The sequence below is a fragment of the Panthera onca genome, chromosome E2 (assembly GCF_046562875.1).
Source record: "Panthera onca isolate mPanOnc1 chromosome E2, mPanOnc1 haplotype 2, whole genome shotgun sequence".
Taxonomy (NCBI): domain Eukaryota; kingdom Metazoa; phylum Chordata; class Mammalia; order Carnivora; family Felidae; genus Panthera; species Panthera onca.
Genome location: NC_138353.1, coordinates 18,597,903 through 18,607,344, shown reverse-complemented (window position 1 = coordinate 18,607,344; position 9,442 = coordinate 18,597,903). Strand labels below are relative to the sequence as shown.

The 9,442-nt window shown below is 44.2% G+C and overlaps 1 pseudogene; it reads right to left on the bottom strand.

The window, feature by feature from the left end:
- Positions 1-3,694: 3,694 nt before the first annotated feature.
- On the bottom strand, positions 3,695-5,523 carry LOC144614561 (histo-blood group ABO system transferase pseudogene; annotated as a pseudogene).
- Between the last annotated feature and the right edge of the window lie 3,919 nt (positions 5,524-9,442).

The following is a 9,442-nucleotide window of genomic DNA, read 5'->3' as shown; positions in this document are numbered from 1 at the left end:
TCCTAGAAGGTCACTGTCTGTCGTCTCAAGGACTTGTCAATGGGCTGTAAGTTGTAAGGCTGTTCAATTGTTTTTCTTCTGCCTTTGTTTTCCACATCAGTAAATGTGGCCTGGAAGCTGGAAACAGGAGGAGGAAGAGGTGCTTCGTGAGCGTCCCCTGGGCCCTGGGCAGGGCTTCCCAATCCCCTCAGAGGAGCAACCACAGCCCCCCCGACAGACCCCCTTCTCTCCTGTTCCTCAGAGCTAGTTTGCCTTTGGCACAACGGAACAATGGCCAAGGTACACAGAACATTAGACCTGCTTTCTTCAAACTTAAAACATGGTGAAGGCAGATCATTCCAGGTAGAGTCCACATTAAAAAAATTTTTTTTTGTTTATTTGTTTTTGAGACAGAGAGACAGAGCATGAACGGGGGCGGGTCAGAGAGAGGGAGACCCAGAATCTGAAGCAGGCTCCAGGCTCCAAGCTGTCAGCACAGAGCCCCACGCGGGGCTCAATCACACGGATCGTGAGATCATGATCTGAGCCTAAGTCGGATGCTTAACCGACTGAGCCACCCAGGCGCTCCGGTAGAGTCTACATTGTAAACAATAGATGGCTTTCAACGGGAGATGGTCACACTTTACAAAAGCAACCAATGTTTTGGCTAAAGCCCAACATGAGCAATGAGAAGGGATAGAGCCACAACCCTGTTCCTTTGCAGCTGAGTTGCGAGGTCAGAGGTGGGCATGAGGCCTCTGGGGGTAGACAGGGCTTGAAAGGTCTGAGAGGCCAGCTCTGGGAACCCCCTCCACTCTGAAGATGTGGCTGCAGGGCAGAGGGAGGAAGGGGACAGGAAGGCCTGAGAGCAGGATTTCCTTCTGCCGCCACAGGGTCTGAAGCTCCACTAGCCCCACAGGGACACCGCAAGTTTGCATTAGGGACTGTAATAGGTCAACTTATGAGATATCAGAAAGCTTATTGTATATAAGTTCAGCTTACACTCACCTTTCATGAATAATTGAGATAAAAGCTTATGTGGTTCCCTATTAGGGTTATCGGAAATTACTAACAGCCCTATCTCCCCTATCTTGCTTCTGTAACTTCGCCTGCTTGCTAAATAGATAACTTAGGTTGCAAAACGCTCCCCCCACCCCTTCTACCAAGATCTGGCCTAGGCAAGACCAACATGTAAAAAGTCACAAACTCACTGCCCCACTGTATCTTAGGTGTCTAACTATGACCTCTGTAAGTTTAGAAGGACCCCCGAGTATGAGATGCTGAACCAGTGTTTGTTTTGGGCTTTCATAGAAGTGCTGTTCCTGTTCCCTAAATATTAGTTCTGCTTAAAACCACATTTGCTGAGTTACTGAGAAATAAAACTTCCTCTTAACTGCTTGTTTGAGCTTCTGTAAACCTGCTCGGCGTAATCACCCTTCCCCATTTTCAGGCACGGCATCCTGTTCGAACTAGATAGAAGACTAATATTGTAAACCACATGATTCAGCATTCAACTAGCTAGAGTCATCAAGTTATATTTTAAAATTCTTCAGGACTGTGTGATTGGTGCCCGCCTTATATTTTAAAAACCTACAACATTGTGTGATTGGTGCCTGCCCTTTCAAACTGCCACCCTTTGCAACCCGATTGGTCGATACAGGCTTTATAAGACATTCCCAAAGCTTGTTCGCAGCCAGATTTTCAGGACCTGTTGTATTTCCCTGTCTGGCCTGGCCGTAATAAACTTGTTTTGATCCTGTTTTTGCTGTCCGGAGTTCATAAGTGATCACGACCTACAACAGGGACAAAATACGTTCCCGAATGTTCTTATGGAAAATTTGTTACTCAGCAGTGGCACAGAAAAACATACAATTTAGAATTAGAGTTTAAAAGAAAGAAAGATAAAGATAAAAAATAAAAATAATTAAAAAAATAATAATAATATAAAAAAATAAAAAATAAAAGCAAGAAAGAGCCACTAACATTAGGAAAACTGAACAACCACAGAAGAGAAATAAAGATTGCTAGTGGTGACTTCCCTCTGTGTTTTGCATGTGAAAAGGAAAAAGCAGGTCAGGGAAATGCAGGATTCCAGGCTCTGGATGAAGGGCAGTGAAATCCCTTCTAAATAAGAGAGGTTTCCATGACAATTATCATCTAAAAGTACATATGTTTTCAGAAAACAGGGAACTGGCAAGTCCCCAAAAGTTACTAAATTGCTACCTTGAGTGTGGGGCAAGGCAAGCAGGGAGGGGGTGGGGGAAGCCAGGAGAGACCTGCTTTGCTCCACTGGACAGACAGCAGCGCTGTGGGGTGAAGAAACCAAACGTGAGGAAAGGGGACCTTTGTGTGGCTCTGTGGTCTGCCCCCGCCTGCATCCTAAAGGGACTCTTCAACCTCACAGGTTGTTTTCAGCTTCTGAAATGAGGTGATGATTTGGCTTAAAGCCGAAGACTTTTACTGCTCAGAGAAAATATTCGCGCATCATATATTTGAAAAGGGTTAATATCCAAAATATATAAGGAACTCTTACAATTCAATAGAAAACAAACAAACAAACAATCCAAATAAAAAATAGGCAGAGGATCTTAACCGACATTTTTCCAAAGAAGACATACAGATGGCCAACAGACACATGAAAAGCTGCTCAACATTACTCAGTATCAGGGAAATGCAAATCAAAACAACAATGAGATATCACCTCACATCTGTCAGAATGGCTTTATGAAAAGGACAAGAAATAACAAATGTTGACCAGGCTCTGCAGAAAAGGGAACGCTTGGGCATTGTTGGTGGGTATTTACCTCCATCAGGTACAGCCAGTAAGGAAAACCATATGGAGATTTCTCAAAATATTGAAAACAGAACTATCATATGATTTGGCAATTCCACTTCTAGGTATTTACCGAAGAAAATGAAAACACTAACTCCAAAAGACAGCTCTACCCCGCTTCACTGCAATATCATTTACAATAGCCAAGATTTGGAAACAACTTAAGTGTCCATCCATAGATGAATGGATAAAGGTTTGGTATATCTACACACACACACACACACACACACACACACACACACACAGGACTATGCCTCAGCCATTAAAAGGAATGAAATCTTGCCATTTGCAACAACAGGGATGGACCTTGAGGGCATGATGCTAAATTAAATGAAGTCAGACAGAAAGGTAAATACTGTATGATATCACGTACATCAGGAATCTAAAAAACAAAACAAACACCAACAACAAATCAAACTCACAGAGACCGAGAACACATTGGTGATTGCCATAGGGGGAATTGGAGGGTGTGCAAAACCGGTTAAAGGGGTCAAAAACTATAAACATCCAGTTAGAAATTATTCATGGGGATATAATGCACAGCATATGACTATAATTTGTATTGTATTGCATATTTGAAAGTTGCTAAAAGAGTAGATCTTAAAAATCTTCACCCCAAGAAAAAAATGAAAAAAAAATGTTTGTAACTATGTATGGTGAGGGATGTTGACCAACCTTATTGTGGTGATCTGTGTGTCTGAAGGCCTCCTACCTTGTTCTGGAAAAGATCTCATCTCTGATCCTTTGTCAGGACAGACTCAGACCACCCACCTCCTCCATCCTGAGGGGTGGTGGTATCACACAGTGAGAAGCTAGAGGTGGTGGAAACCCTGGGAATTTGTGCCTGAATCCAAGAATCAGGCCAGCCTAAACGTGTGTGCATTCGGTGGTTGCAGGAGGGGTGGGGAGGGGATGGTATTAGGCCTACGTTAGGAGAGGTGGTTCTAGGCCTCCATCAGGTAGGAAAAGCAGAGTCACACCCTTTGTGCTAAAACTGGTTTAATGAAGAATACCATGCCAGAAGGAAGGAAGACCCAGGCTAGCTAAGCATTACCTCTCTCCGAGCCCTTCCTAGAAGTTCTGCTCATCAGTCTTTCAGTTGGTAATTCATCTCTAAGACCTTAAATCTTCTCCACTTTATGATTTTGGACAAGTTAAATTTTTGTGGTTTAAAATAATACGTTAGCTGCTGATTCCACAGGTACTCGGGGGAGAGGACCTTGGAGGGTTTGTGGTAAAGCAGATACTCGTTCCGGTGGCTCTCACCATGCCTCGCAGCCTTGACGTGGTTGGCTTGGTTGGCCATTAGTGCCTCGTGGCGGGGCCTTGCTGAGCCTGTAAACCTCTGGCACTGACCCCCCTCCCCCAAAAGGCCCCTGTGTAATAAAAGTCCCCTTCATCTTCAGGAATATGGGCTTGTGACTGAGGCCAACGTTCATAGGGGAAGTGGGTCCGACTGAGCCCACGGTAGCCAGGATGCAGGGTGCGGAACAAGGAGGAGAGGATCTCCACGCCCGTGTGGTCGCTGAGCTTCATGTCCGCATCCACACACACAAGGTAATCCGCTTCCTGGTGGAAGCGTGCCGGGGAAAATTGATGTGCGGAGCGTGGAGATGTCCTCCCAGCGGGCATGGCTCTGGACCTTGAGGATGATTGTCTGCCTTCCTTTTTGAATGTTAATATGAGGAACGTAGTCTGGCCGGTCAGTGAAGACGTAGTAGTTCACCCTGTGTCCCGCCATGAAGTACATCTCTGCAGTTCCAGCAATATCTTCAGGTGGGTTTGGGGTTTTTTAGCAGGAAACGTGATGAATCCAATGGTGGCATTCTGGAGCCGGAACTGCTCATTCAGGATGTCAGTTTTGAAAGTCCCCTCCCAGAGGATGGGAGCCAGCCGAGGGGTCATGACAAGGACATCCTTCCTAGAGGGTGTTAGCACCTGTGACTGTTGATACACCATCCTTGGTAAATTTTACACTTTTCAGACCATTCTGGTCTCTAACAGCGATGCTTGCATCAACCTGGACGCTTTCCAGCTTCTGGCTTCTTGGGTTCAGGTAACCCTTAGACCTGAAGATAATGATGATAAGAGCTAGGAGAAGAAGAAAGGTCACTCGATGAAGTGAACGGCATTTCTGTGTTGCAGCCAGTATGTGCATTAGCTGGGCCATGTCTGCATGACCCAAGGACGCAGCTCTTGTCTCCTCCAAGATACAAGGGTACTTGTCTCTCCTAACTTTCCCCTCTCGGTGGTTGAGGCAAGTTGGAGCTGATCGCCCGACCCTAAAGCACCCACACTCCCACTTCCTGCTCACTACTCCAGCAGCCCAGGTTCCCCTGAGGCCTGAACCGGTGCAAGTGAGTACCTGAGCACAGGGATGTCCTGGATGCCCTCGGAGAAAGGAAGGATCTGAGGAGACCCTAATAAATTTAGGTTCCTCCTGAAGTGCTGTCAAAGAAACCAGGTGTCAGGACTTAGCCAACAGACAGCTAGAACTTAAGGACGAGCAGGAAGAAGACAAGTCAGGGCCCCCGAAACAGATTCAGGGGACTGGCTCAAGGTAGACCACTGAGCAGGTAAAGGCCAGAGACTGTGACGAAAGCAAGGCAGGGCAGTAGTCACCAGTGATGCCCTGGTCAGGACTTATGGTGTGGCCCTCCCTTGTTAACAGCTGAGAGCTAAGCACCGAGTTTCCTGAAAAAATCCTCAAGGTCAAGATCAGACTGTTTTCAAGATCATATCCATACAGCTAACATGGGCAATTGCTCGGAGGCCTGATTTGGAAGCCATGGTGGAGGGAACAGAAAACCTACAGATTAGGAATGCTTTCCTTCATTCTCTTAATAATTACTTAAAATCCACTAGCATTTGCTTTTTATGCTACAGACCTCACACCATTGTTAGGATTAGGCTGCTGAGCTTAATGTGCATTATCTTGTTCAATCCTTACAATAAGCTTGGGGGATGGGTGCTATGTTACCCACGTTGTACAGGTGGGTGACTGGCCCACAAGTACATGGCTGGCGGGTAAGTGCTGAAGCTGCCTTAGCAGCCCGATTTGAGAATATTCTGTATTCTGTCCCTTCGTCTCACTTGTGTCTTCAAGGTTTCCCTTATTGGGTTCTTTCTAAAGTCAGGTTCTTTGGTTTTCTCGCTGAGCCTTCACATGTCAGCTGTTCCTCAGACAGAGGCCTCAAGACACGACCCTTTGTTGACGCAGGGCTTATTCTATTGCCACTTCATACACCTCCTCCCGCTGATGTCCTGGGAAACTCCAAACATGTGCCTCCTAGAAAATGAAGCCTCAGACACAGACTTCTGATGCCACAGTGGGGAGCCAACAGCAGGTGAAAAAGGGCCCCTTGGTGGAGAAGGAGCACCTGCCACCTGCACCACGAAGTGGGCTGGTGCTCTCAGGACACCTTGCTCTCTCTGTGACACCTTGCTCCTGCTTTCATGCAGAAGTGCTGGCTTGGGGCGCCTGGGTGGCTCAGTCGGTTAAGCGGCCGACTTCGGCTCGGGTCATGATCTCGCGGTCCGTGAGTTCGAGCCCCATGTCGGGCTCTGTGCTGACAGCTCAGAACCTGGAGCCTGTTTCAGATTCTGTGTCTCCCTCTCTCTCTGACCCTCCCCCGTTCATGCTCTGTCTCTCTCTGTCTCAAAAATAAATAAACGTTAAAAAAAAAAAAGAAGTGCTGGCTGGAGATGTGGGTTTTCAGGGGTTAAAAAGTCTTCTCAGAACAGTTCTTATTGTGTTGGAAGAGGGAGGGAAGAGTGTTCTGAGTGTCTTTTACTGCAGTCATCTTCTCTTTGTGGTGTGGATCATGACATTCGCCTGGGTGTGCATAAGAATGACAGTGTACCGCCAGCCTCACGACCCTTCCGCCACAGCACTTCAGGGGGTCCAGCATAGCATTAGTGGCCCAGCGTAATTTTTTCCAACATCTCTGACCTGCTCACAGTGCCCCAGCAGGCCTGCCTCCTCGGAGATAACCTGCCTGGGTCCCACTAACACCACAGAGGACAAGCATAGCCCATAACAGGCAGAGAGTCCATGCAGATGACTGCAGTGAAAGGAAAAGTGACTCAGACACAACAGCAGGGCATAATCAACACCCAAAGGATACTCTCCTGATGTGCCAGGTCTGGGTGGACAAGGGATACTGCACTGCAAGGTGCTGTAGGACCTCTTCTTCATAAAATCACAACCTTCGATAGCAGAAGACACCGCTAACTTTCTTAACACAGAGAAAGAGACACACAGAGGCAGACAAAATAAGGAGACAGAGAAATTTACCCCAAATGAAATAACAGGACAAGGCCGCAGCCAGAGATCTAAGTGAAACAGATATATGTAACATGCCTGATAGAGAATTGAAAGCAATGATCATAGGATACTCACGGACTTGAGAAAAGAATGGAAGGCATGAGTGAGATCCTTAACACAGAGAAGGAATAACACAGAAGAGATAAAGGGCACAGTTAAAGCAAATGAGAAATGTACTTGATGGAATGAACAGCTGGATGGAAGAAGTGGAGGAATGAATTAGTGACCTAGGGATAGAGTAATGGAATGGAATGAAGCTGAACAAAAAAGAGAAAAGGCTTATGTAGAATGAGAATAGACTTAGGGAACTCAGTAACTCCATTACACAATAACATTCATGTTGTAGGAATCCCAGAGAAAGAGAGAGAAAAGGGATAGAAATTTTATTTGAAGAAATAATAGCGGCAAACTTTCCTAATCTGGTTAAGGAAACAGTACATCAGATCCAGGAGGCACAGAGAACCCCCAACAAAATTGACAAGAACAAACACACACCAAGACATATTGCAATTAAACTTGCAAATTACAGTGATGAAGAAAACATTTTTAGAGCAGCAAGACAAAAGACGTCATTAACTTACAAGGGAAAACCAATAAGGCTAGCAGAAGGTTTTTCAGCAGAAATTTGGTAAGCCAGAAGGGAATGGCATGATATATTCAAAGTGCTGAATGGGAAAAATCTGTAGCCAAGAATACTTTATCCAGCAAGACTATCATTCAGAATATAAAGAGAGATTAAGATTTTCCCAGACAAACAACTAAAGGAGTCATAACCACTAAACCAGCTCTTCAAGAAATATTATAAGGGACACTTTGAGGGGAAAGGAGAGACCAAAAGTGACAGTATGAAGGTAGGAAACACAAAAGCAGTATAAATGAATATTTCTGTAAAAAATCAGTAAAGGAACTCACCAAAAAAAGAACATAGAGTATAATAACATATATCTAACACATGGGGAGGAGAGGAGAAAACAATGGGTTCAAACTTAAATGACCATCAACTTCATATAGACTGCTATATGCAGAAGAGATTATATACAAATTTAATGGTAATCATATATCAAAAACCACTAATAAATATGCAAAGAATAAAGAGAAATAAATCCAAATATATGACTAAAGAAAATCAGCAAAACATGAAAGAGAGACAAGAAAGGATCAGACAAAATCTTTAGAAACAACCACAAAACGTGTAATAAAATGGAAATAAATACATATACTATCAATAATTACTTTGAATATAATTGGACTAAAAATTCCAATCAAAAGAAGGGTGACAAAATGGATAAAAAAAAACAAGACCCATCTATATTCTGCCCACAAGAGACTCATCTTAGACCTAAACACACCTGCAGAATGAAGGTAAGAGGACGGAGAAACATCCATCATGCAAATGGATGTCAAAAGAAAGCTGGCGCAGCAATACTTACTTTGAACAAAATAGACTTTAAAACAGAGACTGTGACAAGAGCCAAAGAAGGACTCCATATAATATTAAAGGGGACAATCCAGTGAGAAGATATAACAATTGTAAATATGTATTCACTCAACATAGGGGCATCCAAATACATCCAGCAGTTAATAACAAACATAAAGGAACTAATCAATAACAGTATAAGAATGGTAGGGGACTTTAACACCCTACTTACATCAACGGACAGATCATCTAAACAAAAATCAACAAGGAAACAATGGCACTGAATGACCCACTGGACCAGATCGATTTAACAGATATATTCAGAGCATTCCACCCTAAAATAACAAAATCCACATTCTTTTCAAGTACACGTGGAACATTCTCTAGAATAGATCATATATTAGGCCACAAAACAAACCTCAGCAAATTCAAGATAGAATTCATACTATGCATCTTTCCTGACCACAATGCTATGAAGTTAACCACAAGAAAAAAAAAATCTGGAAAGACCACAAATACATGCAGGTTAAATAACTTGCTACTAAAAAATGAATGGGTCAACCAGGAAATCAAAGAGGAAATTAAAAAGTACATGGAAACAGAGGCACCTGGGTGGCTCAGCCAGTTAAGCGTCCGACTTTAGCTCAGGTCATGATCTCACAGTTCATGTGAATGGGGAGTTCGAGCCCCGCGTCAGGCTCTGTGCTGACAGCTCAGAGCTGGAGCCTGCTTTGGATTCTGTGTCTCCCTCTCTCTCTGCCCTTCCCCTGCTCACACTCTGTCTCTCTCTCTCTCTCTCTCTCTCTCTCTCAAGAATAAATAAACATTAAAAAAAAGTTTTTTAACAAAGTACATGGAAACAAAAGAAATGAAAACACAATGGTCC